This window comes from Musca autumnalis, unplaced genomic scaffold, assembly GCF_047663935.1.
Source record: "Musca autumnalis isolate F117 unplaced genomic scaffold, ASM4766393v1 scaffold_1, whole genome shotgun sequence".
NCBI lineage: Eukaryota > Metazoa > Arthropoda > Insecta > Diptera > Muscidae > Musca > Musca autumnalis.
In genome coordinates this window covers 295,913,885-295,928,531 of record NW_027411644.1, presented here as the reverse complement: position 1 = coordinate 295,928,531, position 14,647 = coordinate 295,913,885, and the positions used below count along the sequence as shown (strand labels likewise).

Genomic DNA, 14,647 nt, shown 5'->3' with positions numbered 1-14,647 from the left:
TTGAGATCTTTTCCAATACTGATGCAATCACCGTAAATTTCTATAGACACCTGAAGATGTATTTGCATGAATGCACTTGATTTCTAAATTGGAAACTAAACAGGGAGTGGAGGGAAGGAGAGTAAATTAGTTATCAATATTGTGCCCTTTGTACAATAAACAATTTAGTATGTAGAAATATATATTGAAAGTCATAATAATTATTTTAAATAGGACAAATGAAACCAAACATCCACCATAATTTTTAAGGAACGATTTATTTAAAAAAAAATCTATAAGAGAATAATTTAATAATGTAAAACTCGCAAAGAAATCCAAACTAATTGCAGCATAACAGTACCGTGTTGGGCGCCAGACCTACTTTCCAAAATCTCATACATTTCCAAGGCAACATCTAAATGCACTAGTGACACAATCAGATCTGTCGGAGAATTATAGAACTTTGCCCCACGTTGGGCGCCATTTTGCTATAATCAACATTTTTCTGAGAAGGTTTAAAAAATATTAGGTTAAATATGTGGAATGAGGGAGCAAATGTGGTGCAAATGTAAGCCCTGACCATCTTGTAAGCAAGAGGTCATTAGTCCCCTCATATACAAGAGCAAACTTTTAGCGGCATGTAAACATCTCTAAGTTAGAAAAAAAGATAGCCCATTGTATGCTTTTTCGAACTTTTTGGAAAATATATAATTAAATAAATGACGAAATTTTTAAACCTTCAGAATTGCCGTCTAATATCATTATTGCCTACTAAGGCAATTTATTAAAGGAATAATTACCACAAATTTATTTCCAATTTATTGATTAAATTTCAAACAACAATTTTTATTTTCTACTAATATAATAGCCCAGTCAAAATAGTCATTGAAATAGCCAAAATTCCCATTAAACTGAATTTTGGTGGAGAGCTAGGGTTTGCCATTAGAAGCAATGCCCTAAAAGCCTCTATCGATCCCATGAATGCAAAAAAAGTTATTTGGGGTAGAAGGTCAAATTTTAAGGGTGTTTTATGTTTTCTGATTTTGTATTGAAACGGTCAAGAAGTTATGAGTAAATATTGTATCTACAATTTTGATCTTCATAATTTTTTTCTATAGCGGTAATAAAAACGCACCATTGTTATGCACATATAAGGGGAATATGCACATATTCAGGCGAACCGGCTAAAAAACCGGGGTAACCGAAAAAAATATATGTTCCCTTGAAGAGCGCAATTATAGCTATCTTTTAAAAATTCAAACAAATTATCTTTGTAGCATGATCTGTATTGGTAAACGTATACCTAACACATATGTAATTGGAATCGCAGAAGATTTTAGACACTATTGGGCTTATGGTAAACTGTTCTGAGTCCGACCTACTTAGGCAATAACAAAAGTTAATTTGAGAAAACAAGTTTTAACAAAATTTTTGGCGTCAAAAGTTTTCCATAACCAAAATTATCACAAAATGTGGTTAGCATTTAACTGAGGGCCACAGCTGATATTTCGCTCAAGAATTGAACCACAGACTTATATATACATGGGAGCCATGTTTTCTACTTCATTAAGATTGTTCTCAATCTGTCAATAATAACACATTACTTGAGGACCATAAAGCTGAAAACACATTCAACGTTTGGGTAAAGTTTTGTGTCGTTTTGGCCGTTTTTACACTGTTGGGCATGATGCCGAAAAATTCAAATTCATTTGAAATATATGGACTTTGGTGTCGGCGTCGCCCTGTTGTTGTTGTTTTTTCTCACCACTGTATTAACTTTCCCAGAATTTTGGCTTAGGGCATTTGCCGTGCTGATGTTCTAACCAGGGATTAAAACATCGGATTTTTATGTGCAAAGCATTCATACTTACTACACTGCAATTCGGGGGGATCACAATTTGTGCAAAAATCACACTTTATTTGATAACTACAGTAGAACTTCGATAATTCGTAATCCAAGGGACCGGCCATTTCCTACGAATTATCGAGGATTTCGAGGTATATGATGTATATGATTTTACTAAACGTTGGGCGCCGCTATATGTTTCTAATTTTTACATTAAGTTGGTTAATGGTTAAGATTTTTTATATCCTTTGCATTTGGAGTGCTCAGTGGCCATAAAACATGTATACAACAAAAACTGTGAACATAGCTCCAATTTTGGTATAGGCCCTTATATAATGGGCCACCCGATTTTAGATGTTTTGAATTTGTAAGCTACATTTCTGACCTAATTAGCTGTAATTTGGTATTTGTATTCCCCAATGGTCTCCACAAAAAAACCACGTTTTATGACGGCCCCATATAAAGGTGCAACTATATTTTAAAAATTGTACCCCACGTTGGACGCCACTATATAATTCAATTTTTATAGCCTTAGCATATAGTCTACGGAGGTTATATACTCTTTCCACGTTTATGATGGCCCCATTATAAAGGTGCAACTCTATTTTAAAAATTGTACACTACGTTGGACGCCACTATATAATTCCATTTGTATAGCCTCAGCATATAGTCTACAGAGGTTTTATACACTTTCATACGTCCAAAAAGTGCCTCATCGGAATAATGCTTTTAGACGCCAGGTATGTTTGGACGTAATCCGTTTCCGACAAATTGGAGTCGGAATGGCTGGCTGGAGCTCACGATAACTCTCGAATGGATTGGATGCAAAATTTGGTATTAGTAATATTTTGTCCAAACGTTGTTGAAGTGCGAAGATGGACCATACCGGTCCACTCCTTAGGGTACCTCCCACACACAATATTTCAATATTTTTGACTAAAATGGTACTCACGATAACTCCCCAAGGGAATAACCGATTTGATCCATACTTTGCAAGTCGTAAAATTTCTACCAGACATAGAACAGGTTCAAATATGGACTATGTCGGTTCACACTTTAGGGTGCCCCTCACACTAAAGTTCAGTGCAGTTTAAGACCTCCTTTCTGATAAAATGACCTGAAAGCTCTAAACAACCTACTACAGCCACCTTGTGTAGTCGCCGGAGCGCCGGCGATTTTTTTGTTGTTGTTTGATTCTTCTCATCTATGAACATTGTAGTTTCAGAATCCGCAAAAACTTCCCAGGTGGTGCTTACACCTTTCATTTAAATTTGGTTCAAGAGCACCGTGACAAATGTTTCCATGTCCGTTTGTTGTAATCACTTTAGTGTCCGCAATAATTGAGATAGAATGCTAAAATTTTGCACCTGAGTGTAATTTTTCCATAGGCAGGTCAAGTTCGAAGATGCGCTATATAGGTCCACGTTTTGCTATAGCCCCCATATGACGGTATCACCCGCTTTAAGGGATTTTTAGGATGTTGTCTACATTTGTTGACCAAACTAGCTGAAATTTGACATTTAAGGTTCTTAATGGACTAGAAACTTCTCCACTAAAAATTGTCAAGATAGGTCCACGTTTTGATATAGCCCCCATATAACGCTACCTCCCGATTTAACGTATTTTGAGGATTTTAGCTACATTTTTCTTTCAAATTGGCTCCAAGTTGGCACTTGGAGTTTCAAGAGATCAAAAATGGTGAATATAGGTCAACGTTTTGGTATAGTCCCCATATAACGGTACCGATTTAGGTTATTTTGAGGCTTTTAGCTACATTTTCTGACCGAATTATCCACTAAAAATTGCCAATATATGTCCACGTTTTGATATAGCCCCCATGTAACGGTGCCGCCCGATTTCAAGTATTTTGACGTTTTTAGCTACCGAATTAGCTATAATTTGTCATTTAGGGTTCCCAGTAACTTCACCAACAAAAATTATGGACATATGTAGGTTCACGTTTTATTGCAGCCACCACCATAGCCACCGAACGACTGATCAGAGTATTTTATGGTGGGTGTAAAAACTTCGGTCCGGCTGAACGTACCGCTTTTTATGCCCTACACCACGTTGTGGTAAGGGGTATTATGTCTTTGTGCATTAGTTTGTAACATGCAAAAGGAAACGAAATCTTTATATATAAAACTCAATTGTCGTTTGTTGGTAATTGAATCAGTTGAAAACGGCTGGAGCGATTTGGATAATTTTTTGTGGAAATGTTAGTCATAGTCCAGTTTAGGTTTTTATGCAAAGAAAAATTGGCCACGCCCACTTTTCCGCCCACTTTTATAAATATGTTATATCTACGAAACTACTCAACAGATTTTCCTGAAATTTTCAGGGAACGTAGAGTGATGGCCCCCTATTGAAATAGGCTACACATTTGGTTGAATTTCGGATCGGGCGGGGTACCTCCCCTGTGCCCTATTTTTGTAAAAATGCAATATTTGCAACAATTACAAATGTATCGCTTTGAAAATTAATTTCCGAGTCAATGGCGATTGTGTCTCCGACCTTACGTGCTTATTTGGGGCATTAAGACTGGACAACGCCCACTTTTTTAAATATGTTATATCTACGAAACTACTGAATCGATTTTCCTGAAACTTTCAGCGTATGTACAGGGTTGGTCCCCGATAAAAATAGGCTATATATTTTTTGACTATCGGATCGGGCGGGTACTTCCCCTATGCCCTATTTTTGTAAAAATGCAATATTTGCAACAAATATGAATGTGTCGGTTTCGGAATTTATTTACGAGTCAATGGCGATTGTGTCTCCAACCTTACGTACTTATTTTGGGACTTAAGATCCGACCACGCTCACTTTCTAATTAGGTTATATCTACAAAACTACTGAAGGGATTTTCAAGAAAATCGCGATTTGTCTAAACTTTTAAATCTTTAAAAAAAATCAAATGTCGTTCGTTGGTCATGGCATCAGTTGAGAACGGCTGGACCGATTTCGATATTTTTTTATGCAAAGAAAATGTACGCCCACTTTTTTCAATTTTTATCATTTCTACAAAAACTACTGAACTGATTTTCCTGAAATTACCAGGGAATGTACAAGGATGGCCCCCGCTTAAATTAAGCTACAAATTCAGTTGAATTTCGGAAGGGGCGGGGTACTTCCCCTATACCCTACTTTTTTAAAAATGTTATATTTACAATAATTACGAATGTATCTATTTCGGAAGACCTTACCCACTTTTTTAGGATCCAATGACTTGACCACACAAACTTTTTAAAATATGTTACATCTACAAAACTACTGAACCGATTTTCCTGAAAATGTCAGGGAATGTACGGGCATATTTTCTTGAATTTTGAAGGGGGCATATTTGAAAAAAACGCCTTACCTTTATGAATAAAAAATAAATGCTGTCATAACCCAACTTAGGTTTTTTGAAAAGAAAAGTTTACCACGCCCCCGAAAACAGGTTACATATTTGATTGAATTCCAGAGGGAGCGGGGTACCTCCCCTATGTGATATTTTTAAAAAACGTTATATTTGCAAAAATTATGCATGTATCGGATTAAAAATTTACGGATTAATCTACAATCTAGGTACTTCTTAGGGCCTATAGGCCCGACCACGCCTGTTTTTTTTTAAATATGTCATAACTCCAATACTACTGAAGGGATTTTCATAAAATTTGCGACAAAAGCTTAATATTTGCCGTTGTTATGTATAATATACATATACATTGTATATTTTGTTTTTTTCAAAATAGTCTGGCTTAATCCCATTGTTGTTGTTTTAATATTTTAAAACAACTATTTTATTAGTGGAAAAGATTTGGCATTGCTCGCCAAGGGGTAAGGCAGGGAATACTATAGTTTCTTTGCTTACCTTTATACTTCGAGCTGACGATTGATGTTTGGGTATAAAAAGTTTCTTGTTGAAGAAGTTATTGAAAAATAACTTCGGTGGAGAATATCCACAAACAAGAAACAAGGGAACTGATGAGATCCAGTGGCGTGGATCGAAACTATAGTATTCCCTGCCTTACCCCTTGGCGAGCAATGCCAAATCTTTTCCACTAATAAAATAGTTGTTTTAAAATATTAAAACAACAACAATAGGATTAAGCCAGACTATTTTGAAAAAACAAAATTGCAAACGCTATCCCAATAAAAAAACGCCACAATGCTTCATACATTGTATATATTGTATATATTATGAATTTCGAAAGAGGTGGGGTACCTTCCCCATGCCTTTCTGTTAAACGCTATATATAAGCCAAATGTATGATTATATCGGTTTCAGCATACATTTTGGTAGGCAATGAAGTTGTGTGCACCCTAGGTACATATTTGGAGCCAAGATACCGGACCAGGCCTACTTTTTTTTAATATGTTATATCTTGAAAACTGATGACCACGCCCACTCTTTTCAAAACATTATTTTTCCAAAACTACTGAACCTAATATTCAGAAAATGTTCAGGAATGTCCCGTGGTCCAAAATGCTATATATTTGTAGACGAATTTCGGGGCCTATTATTTTATAATCGCTATATTTGCTAAACTTATGAGTGCAACGGGTTGCAAATTAGTTTCCGAGACAACCACCGTTGCCCTCGATCAAGAAAAACTATAAATTTACAGATTATGGTGAGGTTCAACGGTCCATCAGCCATGAAAAGCTAAAACATATAAGTCTCAATAAGCGGGATAATTCGATTTAACCACTTCTTAACCTTTAAAATTAGATCGCTTTAGGATAAAGACAGGGACATGGACGATAATAAATTCTAAAAAGCATAAATTCGCGAAAAAATCCGACAAAGTCCGTAAGAGAAAAGAAAGGTTACAGACAAAAAATCCTTCTCGGTTGAACAATAGACCGAAGAAGTGAGGTAGAAAATACCTATATTTTAATTTTCAAGCATAAAGTCGATAAAAATTTGTTATTAAAACTCATTACGACGGGCCAGCAACGCGGACCGGGGTCTGCTAGTATACTCATAGTTCCTTTTAGGGATATACATAGAATCACACTCTGAGTCGATTTACGCATGTCCGTCTGTCTGTCCGTCTGTCCATGTATTTTTGTAAACAAAGTACAGGTCGCATTTATTGTCCGATTCACATGAAAACTAGGGAAGATAGTTTTTTTTGGCCAAAGGACGGACGCTATTTATTTTGGTAAAAATCGGTTCAGATTTGGATATAGCCCCCATATATATCTTCGCCTGATTTAAGGCATTTGGTGCACGAAAGACGCTATATATGTCCGACTTCAATGAAATTTGGAATGTGCGACGGTATTTAGTCTAGAAATAGGTGTGCCAAATTATATAGAAATCGGTTCAAATTTGGATATAGCTCCCATATATATTCTCTGCCGATTTGAGGTATTTGATGCACAAAACACTCTATATATCGTCACCATAAACGCCCGAAGACGTAATCCACATGAAAACCGAGATTCGTTTTTGATGGAATCTGACACATAAAGCTAAAATACATACTCTGGCAAAATTTCAAGCTTCTACGTTCAAAAATAACGATCCTATTCAATAAATGGCATTTCGGCAAATAGGATAACATTGCAGAATTTGAAAAAGCATGCGTTTTCGCGGTTTTAGTTTCATTACTTACTCCCATTCATACATGATTCATAATACCCCTCATAAGATTGATATTCTATAAAACAGTTTTTCATTTTATGCTTCTCCTGTAAAGTTTTGTTTTTCTGGGTTACGACTTCGGGCATTTATGGTGACGATATGTCCAATTTTGATGAAATTTTGACTATGTCTACAAACAAATGTGAAAAATTATATCGAAATCTGTTCTGATTTGGATTTAGAACCCATATATATTTTACATATTCCCAGTGGTGATCCTTGATCCTTTCCTTACTCAAATATGGTTTCATCTGTCCTAGATGCTTCCCTAAGGCCAAACTGTTTTGCACATCGATGGTCCGTTTCTCCGTCCGAAAAAAATTCGAACAACTACCACACATCTGGGCCTGAGAAACAGGCCCATCCATAATGTGTTTGTCCTTACAATTCTCTGAAATTTGTTTAAAGATTACCTTTTGCAAATATCTTGTGAAACACTGAAAAAACTGCAACGGGTCTAAAATCTTGAACGCTTTTTAAATTCATTTTGGAATAAATTTGTGAATCTTGAGAATATCTGGATATTTTACACATTTAATTATGTAGAGTGTTGAAGATCTTTTAAATTTTTTGCGCGGCATGCCCTTGTTAAATAATGGATTAGTAGGGGGTTTTGGAATGACTATTTTTGCTGGAGTTCACTAATACGCCGTTACATGGTTAAATGTTGGCTCTGTAGAAATTATCCTCCAGCCTTTGTTGCAAGCTTTTATTGCCTTGCTTATCGTTTTCTAAACTAATGACAATATTCGGATCATTTGCGTTTCAGATGAATAGATTTATTTATGTAATTTATATCAATTGAGCCCAGTTACCCTGGGCGATACACATATTTTGCTTTATGTTGACCTTTTTCATTATTGTTTCAGTGCTCTGATGCTCTGATTGTAGCAAATCAACATTTTGTACTCTATTGAGTTTTAATGTTGTACTTCTCAAAAACTTTATATCTACCGATTTATTACAAGCATTTTAAAAATTCGTTTCCCCTTCCCCCTTTCACCAATTACTCTCACTTTCCTAATACTGAACTTCGAAACACAACTTTTCAACATTGTTATGTAGATGCCACCATGCTTTTCATTCACATGGGCCACTAAGGTCGCTCGATGATACTTATAGGTAGGGCACCTTAATTAAAACGATAGATAAACCATTAAAACACACAAAGGTATGCTAGACGTGAAAGAAGAAGAATTAAGGGGAGAAAAGAAATAAACTAAATAAATATTCAAGACTTTAAAGAAAAAAAAGAATGAGAAGAAATTGTGGAATAAAAAGAAAGTCCAAAGTTGGACAGTTTAGTACTAATAAAAACCAAATACGACAACAAAGAAACAAGAAAAAAACTTAACAAACAAAAGAACCCCAATCCAACAAAAACAAAACTGATAATGAAAAAAAAATACAAAACACCAACCAACATAACCAAAAAATAGTATATGGCTGGAAGAGAGGTGTTATGTTTAAGGTTTTGGTTCGTTTGATTTTTTTTTTATTTTTCTGGGTAACGACGAGTAGAGGTGGTGGTATTTGAAACACGTTTTTTATAACAAATTTTTCTACAATGGCTCAGCTAGGTGTTATTGTTGGTGGTTTAATACTAAATTCCTTTTTGAGATTGTAAATAATTTAAATAACTTATAAAATAATGTATTTAAAAAAAAACAAACTACAAATAGTTATTTTCTTTGCTATAATTTTAGAAGAAGGGAAGGAAACTCACTTTTGTTGGTTTTTCTTGTTCAAACTCTATTTTTTTATTTGGTTGATTATGACTTTTGGCTTTTTCACTTGGCTTTAAGCAAAACTTTTTTCTTTTTTGGAAAAAACACGTTTTAATTTTTTGTTTTGGTTGTATTCTTTTTTTGTTTTATTTAGATTTTGAAATCTGGAATTTAAAAGAAACAGGTTTTTTGGGGGTAAAAATTTAAGAAAATAAAAATTAAAAAATTTAAGACACAAAAATTGATTTATTTCACTATTTTTTTTCAAAAAAAAAAATAATAATTCTTTTTGTTTGTTGTTATTGTTGTATAATTCTTTCACTTTTTTAATTTTTTTCCAATTTCCTTTTTGTTTATTAAAAGGGGGAAAATTAGAACAATTAGAAAAATTTATCTCAATTTTCTTTGGTCATGCACACACATACACACACGGAGAGAGATAAACACACTTTGGGATACACACGTAGTTGTTGTTGTTGGTATAAGCCAACAATTTTTTATTTCAATATTATTTTTTTTCTCAACTTTTATGACGATGATGACTACGAGGAGAGAAATTGCTGGTGTTGTGGTTGTTGTTGTTGTTGCTGTTCTTGTTGGTGGTGGACGGACGTAGAGATAGGGCTGATGATGACGGTAATGATAATGACGAAGTTACAGATTAAAATTGAACAATTCGAACGACGTAGCCGAGAGAAAAAAAAACCCGCGTAGTCACCACGATGATGATTTTGTTATTTCAAATAGCGTTTTATAACCTTTTTCCGTACGTTATTTCGTTACGTAGCTGGGACTCCCGTATGTAAGACGAAAAAAACAACTGAAAACAAAAACAACTAGAAGAGCAGTAGAAAAAAAAACAACACTCCAAAGATTAAAAAATGTGACACAATACACACGTCGTCAGTGGAGCAGCAGCATTAAATGGGGGGAGTTGGAGAGAGAACGAGAGAAAACTACAACGGCGGCGACAAGGGATAGCAATGACAAAGTTGGCGACGCGGACTATATCACGGTTTTAGGTATACAAAACAAAAAAAAAAACAATATTGAAAAAATTTGAAAAAAAAAAATTAAAATATGTAGGTATTTTATTTTCTTTGCTTTGTAATTCTCATTTACTTTGTGGTTGTTTTTGTTGTTCTGATATCTCAAAGATTAGAGCGCGACAACGAAAACCGTAAGGCAAAGACAATTTTTTAATCACAAAAACGCTAAATCTAAGCACGTTGCTACTACTCGCTGTTGTTGTTGTCAATTCTTTTCTAAATCAATTCATTTTTTTTCTTGCTTTTGTTGTTTTTATTTTATTTGTTTTATTCATTTATTTATTTGTTTCTCTTTTTCTCCTCTTCGTTAAATATATTGTTGTTAATTATTTGTTGTTATCGTTGTTGTTTTTGTTGTATATATCTACATTTCTATATATAATGATTTTTTTTCTTGCTTGCTTTGGGATTTTACTTGTGTAGAGTAGGTTGGTTGTTGGATGGTTGGTCGTGCGTTCGTCTGCAGTGTTTTTGTGGATAATTTCTGTGATTTGCTCCGTTGTTTTCAATGTGAAACACACAACTGAAATGAGAATTTTTCAAAAGATGATGAACAAGTTGAAACGACGAAAAATAGTTGGGTCAGAGATAACACCAACAACACATACACTCAGCAAACACAGCACAGTGCGCACACACGAGCACGACGAAGAACGAACGAACAGCCAGCGAACAAGCACCAGCAGCAGTAGTACGATGTACTACATACTTACTTAGCTACCCACCATGACAGGCAGGCAGGCGGCCAGGCATGCCTCTTTACCAGATATCAGTCAGCAGCAAGCAAGAACAACTGAAATCCAACAACAACAACCACACAACGATTTAATATGTACGGGTATTTAATTCAAATGTGTGTCTCTATCTGTGTGTGTGTATGTACGACGCAACCAACGACCACCTCGTTTCATTTGATTCAATTGACTCTTCTCACTCTCGGTAATTTGTATCTCAGAGATGTACTACATATTTTATTCTCAGTCTCTGCCACAATTCCATTGTAATTTTAAATAGTTATTACCACTGGTTAACCTAAAAGATACAATTGTATCTATAAGATGTTTCCGTTTACTCACTCTCTCTCTCTATTTGTTAGTGGCCCTCTCTCTCTCAGAAATTCCATTTAATAAACATTAAAAAATCCAGGGTAAATCACGTTTATGAGAGCCACAATATAATGAGCGAGTAAAATATTTTCATTCACTAATGAGAAATGAGAGGCATTTCCAATTGGGGTTTTTTTCTTCATAACAATCAATTTTATTACAACAACAAGAAGATGACAAAGATGAAGAAGCGGAAAGGGCATGTTGGAGAAAAAACAATGAATCAGTGTTACCACATTCTCTTTGTGGCATATTTGTCAGGTATATTGCAGGTTTTAGTTTTTGGAATGGATGACAATAAAAGTAATCCATTAATGAATTTATAACGGAGGAGCGATAGAAGACACTCCCTATTGTTGGAATGGGAGCGACCCTGTTTTACCTTACACCAATAATAAGCTTCACGTAAGGCAACATTCTTGTAACTGGGTCAACTGACAAAAATAAATTGCTTCACCTAAAACGCAAAAATCAAAATGGTTAAAATATTATCAATAGATTACAAAAGATAAGCAAGGTAATAAAAGCTTATAACAAAGGCTTGAGATAAAATTTCAACAGAAACCTTCGACTAAGATGGAAAAGGAACGCCGAGAAAATCACAAAGGGAGGCTTGATTGCGCTATATTCATGCAAGACAAATGCTGGGAACTCAGATCATGTAACTCAGAACTTATGTATGTATGTATGTAATACAGTAGTTCTATACGACAGTTGATATCGGTATAGCAGAAAAGGAAATAAGATGCATCAAGAACCTTTATTGGCAGCAAACTGCAAATATTCAAGTCTATGGAGAACTTAGTGACACTATATCAATATACAAAGGCGTTATAATGTATTCTTTCGCCGTTATCTATATTCCAATACAATATTTCAAGAAGCATTGGAAACGAATAAATCGGCGTAAGGCCGATGACACAACATTAAAACGGCGTTTGCATTTGAGCTTTTTGCCGGGTTCATCTTTTTACGAGCATTTATTTGACGTTTGTGCTATGGAATTGATATTTGAAACCCAGTGGGTTTATTACACCCGGTTAAGTGCAAACGGGGTTTAATTGCCAGTAGTTTAAATGGTCTACATAGACTAGTTACCTTACTTAGTCAAAAAAGCGAAATATACGGGGTAAAAATAAACATTAACAAGTAGGAACGGCGTTAAGTTCGGCCGGGCCGAACTTGTTATACCCTCCACCGTGAGTTGTATTGAAGTAAAATGGAAAAAATAGTTTCAATTCGTGTATGAAGAGCACTTAATACAAAATTTCAGCAATTTCGGGAAAACAATATGAGGCACCGTTCTATCGGGGGTATTTCAAAACCGACAAATATCTGACGGAAAGTTTTTAGACTCAAAGAAAATTCAATAGCAAATTTCAGCCATTTCGTATGAAAATGGAGGCCACAATCTTGAAAATACCGAAAATCGGGAGGTACCGTTCTATAGGGACTATATGAAGGCGTGGAGCTATACGACAAATTTAAAGAGGAAAGTTGAAAACGCCCAAACGATGTCTAAATACCAAATTTCAGCCATTTCGGATGAAAATGGAGGCCACAACCTTCAAAATACCGAAAATTGGGAGGTACTGTTCTATGGGGGCTACATGAAGGCGTGGACCGATACCGACAAAATTCAGGGAGAAGGTTTTATACCCCCAACGTAGACTAAGTTCCAAATTTCAGCCATATCGGTGTGATAATGAAACTAAAACCTTCAAAATACCGAAAATCGGGAGGTATCGTTCTATGGGGGCTATATGAAGGCATGGACCGATACCGACAAAATTCAGGGGGAAGGTTTTATACCTCCAACGTAGACTAAGTACCAAATGTCAGCAATTTCGGTGTGATAATGATGCTAGTACCTTCAAAATACCGACAATCGGGTGGTACCGTTCCATGGGGGCTATATCAAAACGTGGACCGATATAGCCCATTTTCAATACCAACCATCCTGCAAGTAATAAAAACTTCTGTACCAAATATTGACTCTCTATCTTTAAAATTGCGAGCTGTATCTTGATTTCAACAGACAGACGGACATGGTTAAATCGACATAGAATTTTATGCTGATCAATAATATATATGGTAATATTCAAAAATGTTTTACAATCGTTGAAGTTGAGGTTCACCATTTAATAAGTCGCGAACTGTCAATATATTTTATACAATATGGATATATTTATATTAATTGAAGTGCTTTAGCCGGGGTCGCATAAAATGAAACATAACAAATAATTTATGTGGAAGCTGTGTTGGTGGTAATATAAAAAAATGGGTAAAAATGTGTTGAACCCCGCGTGATTTTAGTTTTTTTACGCGCCGGATCTAATGAACCCTTCCGCTTTCAAATCCATCCATTAAAACGGCGGTTGTAGATACCTTGAAAGTAGGAAATTCTGCAAAATTATATCTTGATGATTCCGCGCATTGAACCGATATTTTCTTGGGTTATTTTTACATAAATGAAATCCTTTATACGCTATTATATTATTTTCCAAAACCGTGTGGCATAAATTACCGAGATTCTGGAGGAATATTCGTATTTCGTATAAAATAGAATGTGGTAGCACATCCGCGGTTCTTGACGAATTTGTTTAAAATTTGTTATAATGGGTTGGGTTTAACTTAAAGCCTTAAATATGTATGAGAAAAAGTTGTGGTCACGACATTATAAAACCATAAATATTGCTGATAAGAACAAGTTAAAAGTAGCAGTCAGCTTTTCCGACAGAGATATACCCTCAGCCTGTGTGAGGGGGTTTCCAGAATTGTATGGCCCTTTTTATACCTTCAGTCTTTAGGCTAAAGAGGGTATATACACTTTGATACGACCAAAAACGGATAGACCGATTTGAACCAAAATTTGCACTTCGTAATATATTGCCCAAACTTAGTTTAAGTTCGAAGATAGGTCATATCGGTCAACTCCTTCGGATACTTCCACCACAGAACTTCAAAATGTTTCTGTAAAATAGTGTGAACAATAACTCTCGAAGGCAGTAACCGATTTGGTCCATACTTTGTACATCGTAATATTTCTACCAGGTGCGAATATGGACAATATCGGTTCACTCCTTCAGGTACCTCCCACATAAAATTTCGGAAAAGTGCCGTTTAAGACCTTCTCGCGAACCGTTTTGATCTTTTTTCAACAACTTGTATTCGCCCCTATTAGGATGGTACAAGTTTTTTCAGGTGCAAGTCCATACTTCCTCAGAAAATTGCATGAAGCACGATAACTCTCGAGCGGATCAACCGATTCGGTCCAAATTTGGCCTTCGCAATATTATGTC

At 35.4% G+C, this 14,647-nt stretch overlaps 1 protein-coding gene across 39 annotated transcripts in view; it reads right to left on the bottom strand.

Moving 5' to 3' along the window:
- ps (RNA-binding protein Nova-1-like protein passilla) overlaps positions 1-14,647 on the bottom strand; it is a 309,810-nt gene that overhangs the window by 158,980 nt on the left and 136,183 nt on the right. For 8 of the 39 annotated variants that reach the window (XM_073961656.1, XM_073961674.1, XM_073961685.1 and 5 more), the window contains exons 1-3: positions 10,848-10,954; positions 10,655-10,762; positions 9,190-9,354 (exon numbers count right to left, since the gene is read on the bottom strand). The exons of 6 other annotated variants lie outside the window; for them this stretch is intronic. The gene's annotated coding sequence lies outside the window, so the exon portion shown is untranslated. Of the gene's footprint in view, positions 1-9,189; positions 9,355-10,089; positions 10,763-10,847; positions 10,955-14,647 lie in introns of those variants that run through there. 25 more of the 39 variants (XM_073961665.1, XM_073961707.1, XM_073961663.1 and 22 more) reach the window with 10 other exon arrangements.